The 13,951-nt window shown below is 42.3% G+C and overlaps 1 pseudogene; it reads right to left on the minus strand.

The window, feature by feature from the left end:
* Positions 1-1,426: 1,426 nt before the first annotated feature.
* LOC127697954 (uncharacterized) lies at positions 1,427-1,548 on the minus strand (annotated as a pseudogene).
* Between the last annotated feature and the right edge of the window lie 12,403 nt (positions 1,549-13,951).

Raw genomic sequence — 13,951 nt, forward strand, 5'->3', positions numbered from 1 at the left:
CTCAGAGTCAGCTCACCAGCAAATACCCTGCCGTCCAGGCAAGGTGCAGGGCTCACTTTCCCAAGTGAAGGACATGGCCAATTCTCCCACTCTCATGATCCTGGGGCCAGCTCTCCTGCCCGTCATCCATGGCAAGGGTTGAGGGCGTGAGGGATTCCGAGAAGGAAAATAAAATCTACCACAAAAGAAGAAAGGATAAATGTATAAGAAGCGGTGATGGCTGTCACTACAGCCAATTCAGTAGGCCATTTATTTTTCCCTCATCTGTGCCACTGCCCAGCAGAGAAGAGTCACAGCTGGCTTCTCCTACATTCATCACCTAAGGCCAGCTAACCCAGGCCCCATCACCACCACCAGGGTTGGTTCTACTGTGATGCCCAGGCCAGTTGCAGGGCCCACTGTCCCTTTCCAGAGTGCTGCAGCTGATGGGGGAGCAGTTCTCCAACTCTCATGACCCCAGGGCCAGGTCTCCTGCCTGCCACAGGTAGCAAGGGGTAAGTAGGGAGTCAGTATATCTCTTCCTTGTCCACAATACCCACTCTGGAAAGGAGTGGTAGGGCCAGTGGGCTGAATCACCAGCAAACACTGCAGCTGGCTAGGGGCAGAGTCAGGTCTCCTGTTCTTATGTCTCCAGGGCCAGCTCTTCCTGTTCTCATGTCTCTAGGACCAGTTCTTCCATGAAGCCCAGGTGAGGGATAGGCCCAGTTCTGCACAGCCCTCAGACCTCAACAAGTCCCCAGGTAGCATCCCAGATCAGGGATATCCACCTGGCCTTTAGTGGCAGCAGGCACCTACTGCTGCAGGGTCATGGACCTAGACGTGACCCTGATGGCAGCACAGGTCAGGGACCCACCATGGTCCCAGGAGACATCACTGGCTACTCACATCAGGCTGTTCCTCACTACCCTCGAGTCTTAAGTTCTGCCTCTCTTCACTGTGCCCACATCTTTCTGTTTCTCTTTCTCTCCCATTTCTCCACCACTTACTTATTCCTCTTAGTGGTGTGCAGGGTCTCTGAGTGTCTGAGGTTGTCTCAGGAGAGGTCCCAGAAGTGCAAAGCCATGGTGTCAGGCGGGGGTCATCTTAGGCATGGTCTCCTGCTCCCTGGGCCTGAACAGCACCAGACTGATGATCATCTCAGTCTACTCAGGATAGCTCCCTGCCCGGGCGGGCCCCAGAGTGCTGGTCAGGTGGCTGTCTTGGGCTTGCTCCTCACCTGGTCACATGAGTGGCCCCTTTGAAAGGGTCGTCTGTCTCTGGCTCACTCTCTCCAGGAGCTCGTGGTCGCAGGTGACATTCTTCTAGTCTCTGGCTTGCTTCCTATCCTGGGAGCTTATCTGGGCCTGCCTGGTGCTCAACTGGTGGTCATCTCAGGCTAGGCCCCTAGTAACTGAAGGGTGCTTGTCTCAGGCTTGCTTTTTTTCAGAGTGTTAGGCTACTAATCATTCAGATGTTCATGATCAGAACACTGAGCATAGACATAGCCTCTGCCAGCTACTGACACACATGTGACACAGGAGCCACACCTGCAATGCCTCTAAGGGCATTCAATGTTGTCTTAATATCAAAGGGCTTACTGAATAGTTATTGACATGAAACTGAAAGCAGTGTTCCGTTGAATAAATGGGATGATCATTGGTTTTGAAGGTCACCTGACTGCTCATCTTGCTGGGTGCCCCCCCCCATCATTTTCTTCCTCCCCCAAGTCTTTATATATGCTTGCTCTCTATGTCTAATCCCAAACTCAACACTAGGGTGTTTATCAGTCAACCTCTGAGTGGCTCTTCAGATGTAACTGTAATTGATCTACATGTACCCGCTGCTGTCTTTGAATTTTTAAATACAAACAACGAAGGAAGGGGTATGGGACACAGTGACAGTGGGCTCTCAAAATAAAGCCAGGGAAAGCTAAGGAAACAGCACTAACAGAGCACTGGCTCCTTTCATTTCTTTGTGGTATTAAGGGGTGCTTCATTAAGTGCTGCTACTCTCACGGGGTCCCTGGTCACCTTCCTCCTACCCCTGAGCCTCCCTCTCCCTGGACACATCCTTTGCTCCCCTGTTTCAACTTGGCTATAGGTCTCTTACTCAGTGTGCCACAGCTAGATTTGTTTTATGGACTGCCCCAACATCTGTTAATTTTTTTTTGTAATCACTACAAAGCTCTTGTAATTGCTTCACCTTCATTCTTACAGTACGATGTTTTAACTGCTTGTCTATGAAACCAAATATAATTGAATTGGAAGAGACACGGAAATCATTTAGACCAGTGGTTCTCAACCTTCCAAATGCCACCACCCTTTAATACAGGTCCTTACATTGTGGTGACTCCCCAACCATAAAATTAATTTTATTGCTACTTCATAACTATAATTTTGCTACTGTTATGAACTGCAATGTAAATATTTGTGTTTTCTGATGGTCTTAGGTGACCTCTGTGAAAATGTCATTTGATCTCTCTCTCTCTCTCTCTCTCTCTCTCTCTCTCTCTCTCACACACACACACACACACACACACACACATACACACTCACAGGTTGAGAACCACTGACCTAGACCCTTACCACTCAAAGTGTGCAGCATGGTTCAGATATGAAGTGTCCTTGGGAAATGTTCATGTGTTGAAGGCTTTGTGCCCAGATAATGGGTGCTATTAAAAGGTGATTGGGACACACAGATGCTGACTTGAGTGAGTTAACGAATTGATGAGTTCAAACCTGGAAGGGCCATTAGTAAGTTGCATCTAGATGAAGGAGATCACTGGGGCCATGCCCTGAGAGGATTTATCTTGTCTCTTGACTCCCTGCTTCCCATCTACTGTGGGCTAAGCTGTCATGCTCCATCGCACACTTTGCCTTGGTGTTCAGCCTTCCCATTGGCTAAAGCAGTGTAGCCACATGAGCATGGACTAATCCGTCTGAAATAGTGAGCCAAAATAAATCTCTCCTCTTTCTAAGTTGTCTTTCTTGGGTATTCAATCATGGTGACATAAAGTAACAAACAAAGTAATCTACAATCTAATTGATAGATTAGTAACACTGGATTAGCTTTACCTGCCTATTGGAAATCTGACTCTCAAACCTGCCCCAGCCCCCGAATTTCAACAAAACCCTAGGGTGATGAACATTCATTTGATTTTGAAAATAGATGTTGTAGAAATGCCACTTCATTTCACAGAGAAGCAGCATATCTAAAGTGAGTGGTTGAGACAGATTATACCCCAGGTCTCTTGAGTAGCTAACTTTGTAGAAATTTAACTCTTAAATACTCTTGATTCATTTTTATGCTTAACTAGTTTGTTGGGATTTTACTTCCATGTGAATTGGTAGACACCAACACAATAAAAGCTAGTATTTGGTTTTCAGGTTCATCTTGTCTCATCGATTATGACTTTTTTTTTTAATTATGGTCTTACTGTATATACCAGGCTGGTCTCAAACGTGTGGTTCTCCTTGTGGTTTCTCAAGCACTAGTATTTAAAGGTGTATTCCACTATGCCCACCTCAGTCTATTAACATAGCTTCATATTTTTCTGCAGCTTTATTCCCTTTCATGTTCCAATTCAATTTTCTCACTAGGACCTCCAAGGAATGAATTCAGTAGAGCTTGTCTTTCATGTCTTATTTTCTTCTCCCATTTCCCTTCTACAATGCCATTGGCTAATTATTAACTAGTCTCTCTTTGTACTAATATTTTATTTAGAATAAATGACTGGAATGAAATAGATGAAAATAGTCTCAACTTGATTTTATTTTAGTTCTTGGCTAAAATACTGAAATTTAAATTATAATTGCTTTACGGGATAGGGAGTTTGCTAATCCATTTTAGAACCTATGGACCTCATAAGCCAGGGATACAGGAAATTATTACTTATGACTTACTCAGATTTTGAACACTTTTGTATCATTATGACTTCCTACTTTCAAAGACAGAATACCCCATGTTTTCACCTTTGAAATTTCCAAAGCTCATTGAGAGGAATGAGACAAATTAAGAAGTGTAGGAAAAAAGAAATATCACCTTCAGACCCACCCCACTCCTTACCTCCTGGCTACATTCTGATGTCTACAGCCTTGTATATCTGGGATGTTGTTCTTCCCATCACTCCTACCTACACAGTCTCCAGTACTGGTTTTTCCCTGACTCTTTTAACCTGTAGCTGAGAGAACCTTGCCTAGGACCCTTAGGGTCTATAACAGTACATTTTTGTACATTCGCATTTCAATGTCCCCAAAGTAGAGAGAAAGGAGATGGACAGCACACGAAGACACTCAGGCCACCTGATAAAGCACACAAGGCATGAGCAAGTGACTCTGAGGCCCTCTCTGAAAGGCATGGCTCTGACTCATGTGCCTTCAGCAAAAAGGGGAAGAGACATCTACCCCTGGTTAGCGAGCATCCCTCGTGTCCCTGTCCTCAGACACTGTCATTTCCAGTTTAAATTATTCCATAACTTTATGAGCAGCTACATTTGAATGTTTCTGAAACAAACAAGCAAAAACCCTAATTTTTCCCACTACCTCTCCCTCCATCTCTGTTTGCTTTGAGAAATTTTCATGATCATGAAAAGCAAAGAAATATGCAAGATGTCAGAAAACTCTTGAAACTTGCTTCTAGAGACAAATTTTTCCCTGTCCTAATAAACAAGAAAGTTGAAAATTGCTTTCTAATGTAACCTGAAGTCATTTACAAACAAAAGGCCCCTTTCCCATATATTTTCCACTTCTTTTTTTAAAGATTTATTTATTATTATATGTAAGTATACTGTAGCTGTCTTTAGACACACCCAAAGAAGGTGTTTGATCTCATTACAGATGGTTGTAAGCCACCATGTGGGTGCTGGGATTTGAACTCAGGACCTTCGAAAGAGCTGTCAGTGCTCTTACCTGCTAAGCCATCTCACCAGACCCCTATTTCCCACATCTTTATCTGAAAATCTGAGACTAATTTACTGGTAGAAGTTTCTGCGTTCTTGTTGCAGGGAGAATGAAGAGGTCATAAGACAAGGCACATGAATCCATGTATTCTACTTTGTCCAGAACTAAGCGTACTTTCACTTTTCCCCATGTGTTTAAAAGGATAGAGAGGGTCCTAGTTAGGTGTTGCAAGCCTGGCAGCTGTATGTAGTAAAGGGAAGGACAGAGGTAGGACCATCTCCAGACCAGAAAAGATTCTATTCCTTTTTTTTTCTAAATTCTTTGTTTACATTCCAAAATGCTTTCCCTTTTCCCAGTTCCCCCCTCCCCATATGTCCCATAAGCCTTCTCTACACCCATACTCCAATCACCTCCATCCTTTTTCTCTGTCCTGGTGTTTCCCTACAATGCTGGATCAGGCCCTTCCAGGATCAGGACCCTCTCCTTACTTCTTCATGGGAGTCATTTGATATGCTACTTGTGTCTTGGGTATTCAGAGCTTCTGGGCTAGTTAATATCCACTTATCAGTGATTGCATTCCATGTATATTCTTTTGTGATTGGGTTACCTCATTTAGAATGATATTTTCCAGTTCCAACCATTTGCCTACAAATTTCATGAATTCATTGTTTTTAATTGCTGAGTAGTATTCCATTGTGTAAATATACCACATTTTCTGTATCCATTCCTCCATTGAGGGACATCTGGGTTCTTTCCAGCTTCTGGCTATTATAAATAAGGCTGCTATGAACATAGTGGAGCATGTGTCCTTATTACATGCCGGGGAATCCTCTGGGTATATGCCCAGGAGTGGTATAGCAGGGTCCTCCGGTAGTGTCACATTCAGTTTTCTGAGGAACCTCCAGACTGATTTCCAGAGTGGTTGTACCTTCTTGCAATCCCACCAGCAGTGGAGAAGTGTTCCTCTTTCTCCACATCCAAAAAATGGGGTGCATATCTAAACAAAAAATTTTCACCTGAAGAAATTTGGATGGCTGAGAGGCACCTTAAGAAATGCTCATCATCATTAGTCATTAGGGAAATGCAAATCAAAACAACCCTAAGATTTCACCTCACACCAGTCAGAATGGCTAAAGTTAAAAACTCAGGAGACAAAAGATTCTATTCTTATGCAAGACTCTCTGAAATCCAAGAAGCAGCAAAGTTCACAGTGACTGCTTCATCTCGCAGTCTCCTGCAGATCCAAAACTTCTCTTCTGTGGATGGGGTATTGCTCCCATTCAGCAACCATAAGTAATAGGAGAGGGAGAATAGGTAATGTATGGAGGGAGACAAAAGACAACTAGAAACAACATCCATGGTGGCCTGAAAATAAATAGCACAATTTGTTTATACATGTTTGGTTTTTGACAAATAACCTCAGAATCACAAATACCTTGTACTATCTCCTCCATGTGAAGAAATCTGTCTAGGCTCCCATGGCAGTGTCAACACAAAAAAATACAACTTTCACCTCAAAAAGGATAAAAGATTGTTTAGTCTTAAACCAGATATGACCATGGCCTGAGCAGACAGATTTGGGTTATCTTACAGTTCATGTTCCAACTTATTAACAGTTTCATCAAGTTTCTAACATGGCAGAACAACAACAATTGCTATTGCTCAACACATTTCAAATACTTTGATGAAAATATCAGATAAGTAGGTTCCAGACAACTAGGGAAATCTCAGCTGTAGCCTCAGATGCTACGTGATCTGACTTGATTCTTAGCTTTTGGTTGGTGGGGTTATGTTTGTGCATTTCAAAGGATCTATCCAACAGTCATGAAGATGTTAGTGTGCAGATAGAGAAGGATAATCAACAGCTGTTAAGGGAACCAAAGGTTGCTCGAGTTAATGTGGTCCTTGACAGGCCGCACTGCAAACACTCCACAATCATCAATGTTGTAATCAGCAAACCAGCCTTACAGAAGGTTCAACTTGAGGTGAGGTTTCCACCAGGGACTTTCCTTCATACCAGAAGCTACAAAAAAACAAGTTGAGAATGATGACAATATAGGAAACACAGCATCAGAACTTTGTAGGCATAAGACATGGGTCCTGCTTCAAAAATTAAAGGAGGCCCAGTCTATAGACAAATCCAGGATCTGGAGTTCCCCTGAGAAAATGTTTTATCTTATTGATTCATTCATTTAATGGATGTGAAAAACAGGCTAGAGATGGCTCAGTGGTTAGGAGTTACTTCGTTGCTCTTATAGAAGACCTGGAATTTGTTTTCTTATCAGACAGCTCAGAACCATCTAAAACATCAGCTTCAGAAGAATCAACGTAGTCTGCTGGCCTCCACAGGCACATGCACTCAAGGACACACACACACAAACACACACACCTAAAAAATACATCTCTACAATGACTTAATAAGTGACAGCCAAATAGTCGTAAGATGTCTCTCAAAAGACAGAGAATTGTAATAGAATTAAGAAACAGCATCCAACTTAGAGAATTAGATCGAGCAAATAGTGTGTGTATGTGTGGTTGTGTGTTGATAAATGAATTAGATGGTAGGCATAAGAAACAAACAAAAACCCACTACTTTTTGCTGAAGAATAAACTGTGAGACAAGATTACAGCAGATGAACACAGATAAGCAACCAGAATATCTTCATTCATTGTATGTTGCTGTACTGAATGCCACAGAGCAAATCATTTATAAAGAATAGAGGTTTATTTAGTTCATGGTTCTGCCCTTGATCTCTGGTTAACATCCTGAAGGCAGAGAGTCTCACTTGCATGGTGCTAGAATTTGTTTAGCATCCGGTTAAGGCTTTCTTGCTACACTTCAGCTCAGCAGAAGGCATTGCATAGTGAAACAGAGAGAAAGTAAGCCACAGAGAGGTCATTTTTATGGGAGAACCATTCCCACAGTAAGTCGTTAATTTACTAATTAATCAATTCAGGAAGACAAATGCCTTTTGGTTCCACGAATTCCCAGTGGTTCTACCTCCAAACACTAGCAATGCGAATTTGAGGATTAAACTTGCAACATATGAACTCTGTGAGACAAATAAAATATCCAAACTAGAGGGAAGGGTTGTTTCTGGTGAAAAACTCTTATGCTGTATTAATATACACTCACTCACTCTTTAAAGAAACCTGGAAAGCCATTGCTGTAATTCAGCCATAGATATATCATTATCAACTTTTCTTGTGAAAGGGAAGCACTCCATTGTTTGTGTGGAACATGCATTGGAGACATTTGAGACTGGAGATATAAAAAGTGATAATGGCATCATCATGTGATTAAGAGACAGGTAAGGGGGCCCACAGGATAGGGGCAGCTGGGAATGAAGATCTGTGAGTAGAATTCAGAACTATGTATGAGGAAAAGACAATCACATGTGGCAGTGAGCTGAATGAGAAGTCAGGAAGAAAAGTTAATGTTCACAATGGCCCTCAAGCATTCAAGTGCCTTCTTAAGTGATTAGCAGGTGACTAGGCCACAAATAGAAGAATTAAAAAGAAGAAGTTTTGGGGGAAAGATGCGAAAGCCATACTATGTTTGAGGAAACTGAGTGAATTCCTGGTGTAAAGCTTTTGCTCAGTCATTGCACAGAGAATTTGCAAGTCTGGCCAAAGGCCTGGAATTTGGACATCATAATCAGCAAGCCAGGGGCAATTGAAGCCAGTGAGGTGAATACTCAGAATGAGAAGAAGCCAACTGAGCTTCAAGGTGTAACCTTGAACAACCCCAAAATTTAAGAGACAAGAAAAGCAGAAAAAAAAAAAAAAGAATTACAAAGATGAGGATAATGAAGAATGTGGAGAACATGGATGCTGCTTGAAGGTTTACTTGCTGGATATCAGATGACTTCCATCATAAGAGCAGAGGTACAGTAACAATAAGATTTACACATCCCGATTGAGGCAGCGGTGAAAAAAATCACTGGTCAGAGAAACAGAGTGAGTTGAAAAGAAAAAACGAAATGAAGTAGAATCAGAAAGAATCAGAAAGGTCTGCTCAAAAAGTTTACTTGAGGAATGGAGAAGAGACACTTGTTGAAATTTGTAGACGTTTTAAGCTCAAGGAAAGCTTTCAGGCCTGAAGGCAAGTTGAGTAAGTTCAAAGACTTCCAGGAGAGGTAGAAAACCCAGGCTGGAGAGGGGTGAGTGAATATGCAACAAGATCCAGGAAGGTCGGAAGCAGTAAGATCCAGAGCCTGGAGTAGAGGGATCCCTCAAGGTCTAGAGGAAAACTTACAGCAATGTTTAGAACAATTTTGTGATGAGCAACATAAAATGTAACACGAAGAATAAGGAGACTAAGTCATCATCTAAGTCAAGGAGTAGTTACCGATGGCTTAGCTACAACTCTGAGACTCAGGTGCATTCCAAAATGCCTGGCAGCCTCAACCAATCTTCTACTCCCATCATGATGAGAAGCTCCAGTTCACACAGAACAATATCAGAAGACTAAGAGTAAAGAGCTACCTTTGGGGCTCTATTTTGGTAAGGAAAGCAGTCTTCTGACTAAGGAAGGGAGGGAAACAACCAGGAAATGAGCAGATGTCAGTGACCAGGAGAGTAACACATGGGGTTAAGTGGGCCATGTGGCTTGGAGGGACAAAGACCTTTGCCACAAGAGGTGTTGAGGGTCTGCAAGTAGCGTCAGGACAGCAGCAGGTGTTCTTCTGGGCAGGTGTCACACAGTGTGGAAGAATGGCCATCGTTTTGGTGAGGACAGCAGAGGAGGGGGAGAATTTCAGGTCTCAGTTAAGAAAAGGGAATTGAGAGGTTTCTGCTCTCTGAGGACACGGATGATTGGGTGTTACCAACTAACTTAGCAACACCCCCAAGGGATTCTCAACACATTTGACAATGACAGATGGTAGCCTGTCTCAAACTCAGGGCTCCTTGCTAGACTTACAAGTCTTCCATCTATCCAGGGAGGAGTTTCAAAGTGACCATGACTTCTACACTTGATAAAACATTAACAATGTCATTACTAATGCAAGAAAAGCTTCTTATGCCTGAGCAAATAAAAATAAAGGTGTGAGCTGAGATATGAGACAACGTGGCTCTGAGCAGGAATTTATGTTTCTGCTCAGCTGGCTCCTGCTCACCAGTACCTGGCTGCCTCTCATCTGCATTTCTGCTTTCTTTTCTCATTATGGTCACTATTTACTTGAGAGATGATAGGACCTCAGCTGAGGATGGAGAACAATTAGCATATAAACAGGTTTTTTAAAGAACTGGAACAGAAAAAGACTTTACAGGCTGCTGACGCCTAGAGACTTGACCCCAAAATAATCAAGGCAAAGGACATTTGGGCAATCTTTAGCCAGCCCTAAAATTACCCCTGGTTTGCTTTGACTGACCTAAGGTGGGTGATCATTTAATTTGGCTGCAAGCTGCCTCCAGGTTTACTTTAACACTCTAAACAAACTATTAGTACCAAATACTCCATACTTGAAGGAAATGTGGTGTTCTGGGAATAAAGACCTTAAGAACTAGCATGGCAAGTCTGAGCTCCAAAACTAGTTGCCATGCTAGGCTTAATTTCCCTTGATGAGTACATGAACTTCAAATAATGACAGTAGACAGTAACATTTATGGAGAGCTGTAAATGAGTTGATTTCTTTTGTCACATCTCCAGAAAAACCCCAATTCTACCAACCTCCCAGGGTCAGCCTCACTCCACAAAATAATTGGAGTCTACACCTAACATACTAAGTTAAAAAGAGGTTTGTTTTAGATTTTTAAATTTTATTTTATGTGTACGAGTGTGCTGCTGGCATGTATACACATGTTCCACATGCATGCCTGGGGTCTGCTGAGGTCTGAAGATGGCGTTGGATCTCCTGGAACTGAGTTAGTCACAGATGGTTCTGAACTACTAGAATGTGTTGGGAACTGTATTTAGATCCTCTGCAAGAGCAACATGTACTCTTAACCCCTGAGCCACCCCTCCAATCACCCTAACAAGTTGTGTGTCTTAAGGTAGGTTCAAATGTTCTTCAAGTCCTTGGGGTCCTCTCATGTCTCAGCTCCTTCCTCCACCTTCTTCCCGGTGGTACCATCTTTGCTCTCCCACTAAAGGTTAAACATGGCGCTTTCTCATTAGGCCTCCTTGTAACACCAACATAACTCCTTTTCTTAAAGGTCTGCTGACAGCAGAGGAGGAAGCTGACTGACATTTACTGTCACATAAAGCATATCTGGCCCTTCTCTTCCAGGTCCTAGTTCACATCGATGTATCCCTGGTATTGCAGCTTCTCACAGTACAGTTTCTCTCCTGCTATTTTCTCTGAACTCTGTGGCTAAAGTGAATGCTTTTTTATTGCTTCATTATGCAGGACACTCGAAGGTCTCTTTGTCTCATACTGTCTCTCCTGGGTTTTACGTGCAACAGGCATTAAAAGCCCTTTAATTTGAAATGCTCATGTGGATTCTACCCTAAACAATATGAAATGTGTTATGAAATGATGCCAATATGGTGATTTTTTTTCCAGCATCTTTCCCAGATCACATTTCTCTTCAGCTATTCCTCTCCACTGTACGTGGGAAGGGAAGGAGTCAAAAGTTACTCTCCCTATGTCCCTGGCATGTGTCATATAAGCTGGAATTTAATTCTCTGCCCACACAAGAGTCACTTTAAAATCTCACAGTGACATTGTGGAGTGTATATTATTGTTGCCATTTTACAAGTAGTGAAGGCTAGCCTGAGGAACTGAAGTAATTTGCCCAGTATCACAAAGAAAATGAGTTGTAGTGTCAAGATTAGAACTCAGGGATTGAGTTAATGGATTCCTCCAGAAGCCTGCTTCCACACAGAAAGTCCAGCTGCCTTGAGGCCACCATGCTGAGAGGAAGCTCAGCTAACTGTATGGAACTGGGAATGTTTCAGGGAGAGAGAGAGAGAGAGAGAGAGAGAGAGAGAGAGAGAGAGAGAGAGAGAGAGAGAGAGAGAGGAGGAACCAGACCAGTGAGTGAAGCCTTGCTTAGCTCAGCCTCTCATAGGTACCTGATGAATGTGGGTGACAGAATGGGCGCACCCCATGTCACAGGGAACAAAACCATCTGGCCAAACACTACTAGGATTACTAAATGTTACAATAAAAAAAAACTACTTATGTCTCTTTATACTCATGATGCCATTGCTGGTGGTGGTGGTGGTGGTGGTGGTGGTCGTGTGTGTGTGTGTGTGTGTGTGTGTGTGTGTGTGTGTGTGAGAGAGAGAGAGAGAGAGAGAGAGAGAGAGAAAGAGAGAGAGAGAGAGAGTTTGTGTGTATGCTTAATGTCTTCTTTAAATTCAGTGCTAGAAACTTCAGAAAATAACCAAGAAGTACCCAGTAGTGGAAAGATCCAACTCTATAAGACAAAGAGCAATTTTACATCTTGTGTTCCATCTCCATGAATTTGAGAAACAACCTAATTCATTCATTCATTTGTTCATCCATGCATAAATACAACATTCACTCACTGCATTCACAGACACCATTATGAGTCCAGGGGATTCTGCCACAGAAAAGGAAGACCTGTCCCTGCTGGCATGATGATCTTAGAACAAGAAAGAGCATACAAAGAAACAATTCAACAAAAAATAAACATTTGAGTCAGGAGTGATGACACATGTCTATAATTCTTGGAAAACTGTGGCAGAAGACTTGGGCATTCAAAGCCAGCCTCACTGGGTAGTGAGATTGTCTCCAAAACTAATGTATAAAATGTCAGATGTAAATAGAAGGAATTAGTAAGATTCAGGGATAAAATATGATGGGGAGGAGAAGGCAGCAAGCAGTCTATATTTCTTACAGTCTTTCTAAAATCATGGGTTTTGGAAGAAGGAAGATGAATTCGTGAAGAAATGGAGGAGAGATGTTCTAGATAGGGGTGGGGAAAGAGCTTATGTAAAGGTCTGAAAGGAGAAGCAGGCATTTGAGGAGGACCAAGAGAGGTAGTGTAGCTGGAGTAGAGTAGAGAAGAGAAGGGTGAGATTGGAGACATGCCTAGGGGTCAAGGTGAGGTGCTTCGAATCCACAGAAGGGAGCATGGACTTCATTGCAGTGTGCTTTCCAAAGGTATTGAAATACTGTGAGTGATTGGCTTTGGATGCTGGTCGAGGATGAGACTCTAGAGAAGACAGCTGAGGTGATTACAGATGTCGGGATGAGATTCTGGTGATCTGGGCCTGGGAGGTGAGAAGTGATGGGCTGAGAGATGTGGGTGAAAGGACCATAGCTCTACTACATATACAAAGTTGTTATTCAAATGCAGTCCTTTGCTCTGAGATTTGGAAGCATTTCACTTGTAAAACAGATGATTCAAAGAACTAAGTTGGAATAGTTTGAAGAGTATTGGTGTTAACTCTTCTTTGAAGGTCTGATAGAATTCTGCACTGAAACCATCTGGTCCTGTGCTTTTTTTGGTTGGAAGACTTTCTATGACTCCTTCTATTTCTTTAGGCATTATGGGACTGTTTAGATGGTCTAGTTGGTCCTGATTTAATTTTGGTATTTGGTATCTGTCAAGGAAATTGTCCATTTCCTCCAGATTCTCCAGTTGTGTTGAGTACAGTCTCTTGTAGTAGGATCTGATGATTTTTTGGATTTCCTCAGTTTCCGTTGTTATATCTCCCTTTTCATTTCTAAGTTTGTTAATTTGGATACTTTCTCTGTGCCCTTTGGTCAGTCTGGCTAAGGGTTTATCTATCTTGTTGATTTTCTCAAAGAACCAGCTCCTGGTTTTGTTGATTCTTTGTATGGTTCTCTTTGTTTCTACTTGATTGATTTCAGCCCTGAGTTTGATGATTTCCTGCCTTCTACTCCTCCTGGGTGAAATAGCTTCTTTTTGTTCCAGGGCTTTCAGGTGTGTCATTAAGCTGGTAATGTATGCTCTCTCCATTTTCTTTTTGGAGGCACTCAGGGCTATGAGTTTTCCTCTTAGCACTGCTTTCATTATGTCCCATAGATTTGGGTATGTTGTGTTTTCATTTTCATTGTGTTCTAAAAAGTCTTTAATTTCTTTCTTTATTTCTTCCTTGACCAAGGTATCATTGAGTAGAATATTGTTCAGTT

The sequence above is a fragment of the Apodemus sylvaticus genome, chromosome 12, assembly GCF_947179515.1.
Source record: "Apodemus sylvaticus chromosome 12, mApoSyl1.1, whole genome shotgun sequence".
Classification (NCBI taxonomy): domain Eukaryota; kingdom Metazoa; phylum Chordata; class Mammalia; order Rodentia; family Muridae; genus Apodemus; species Apodemus sylvaticus.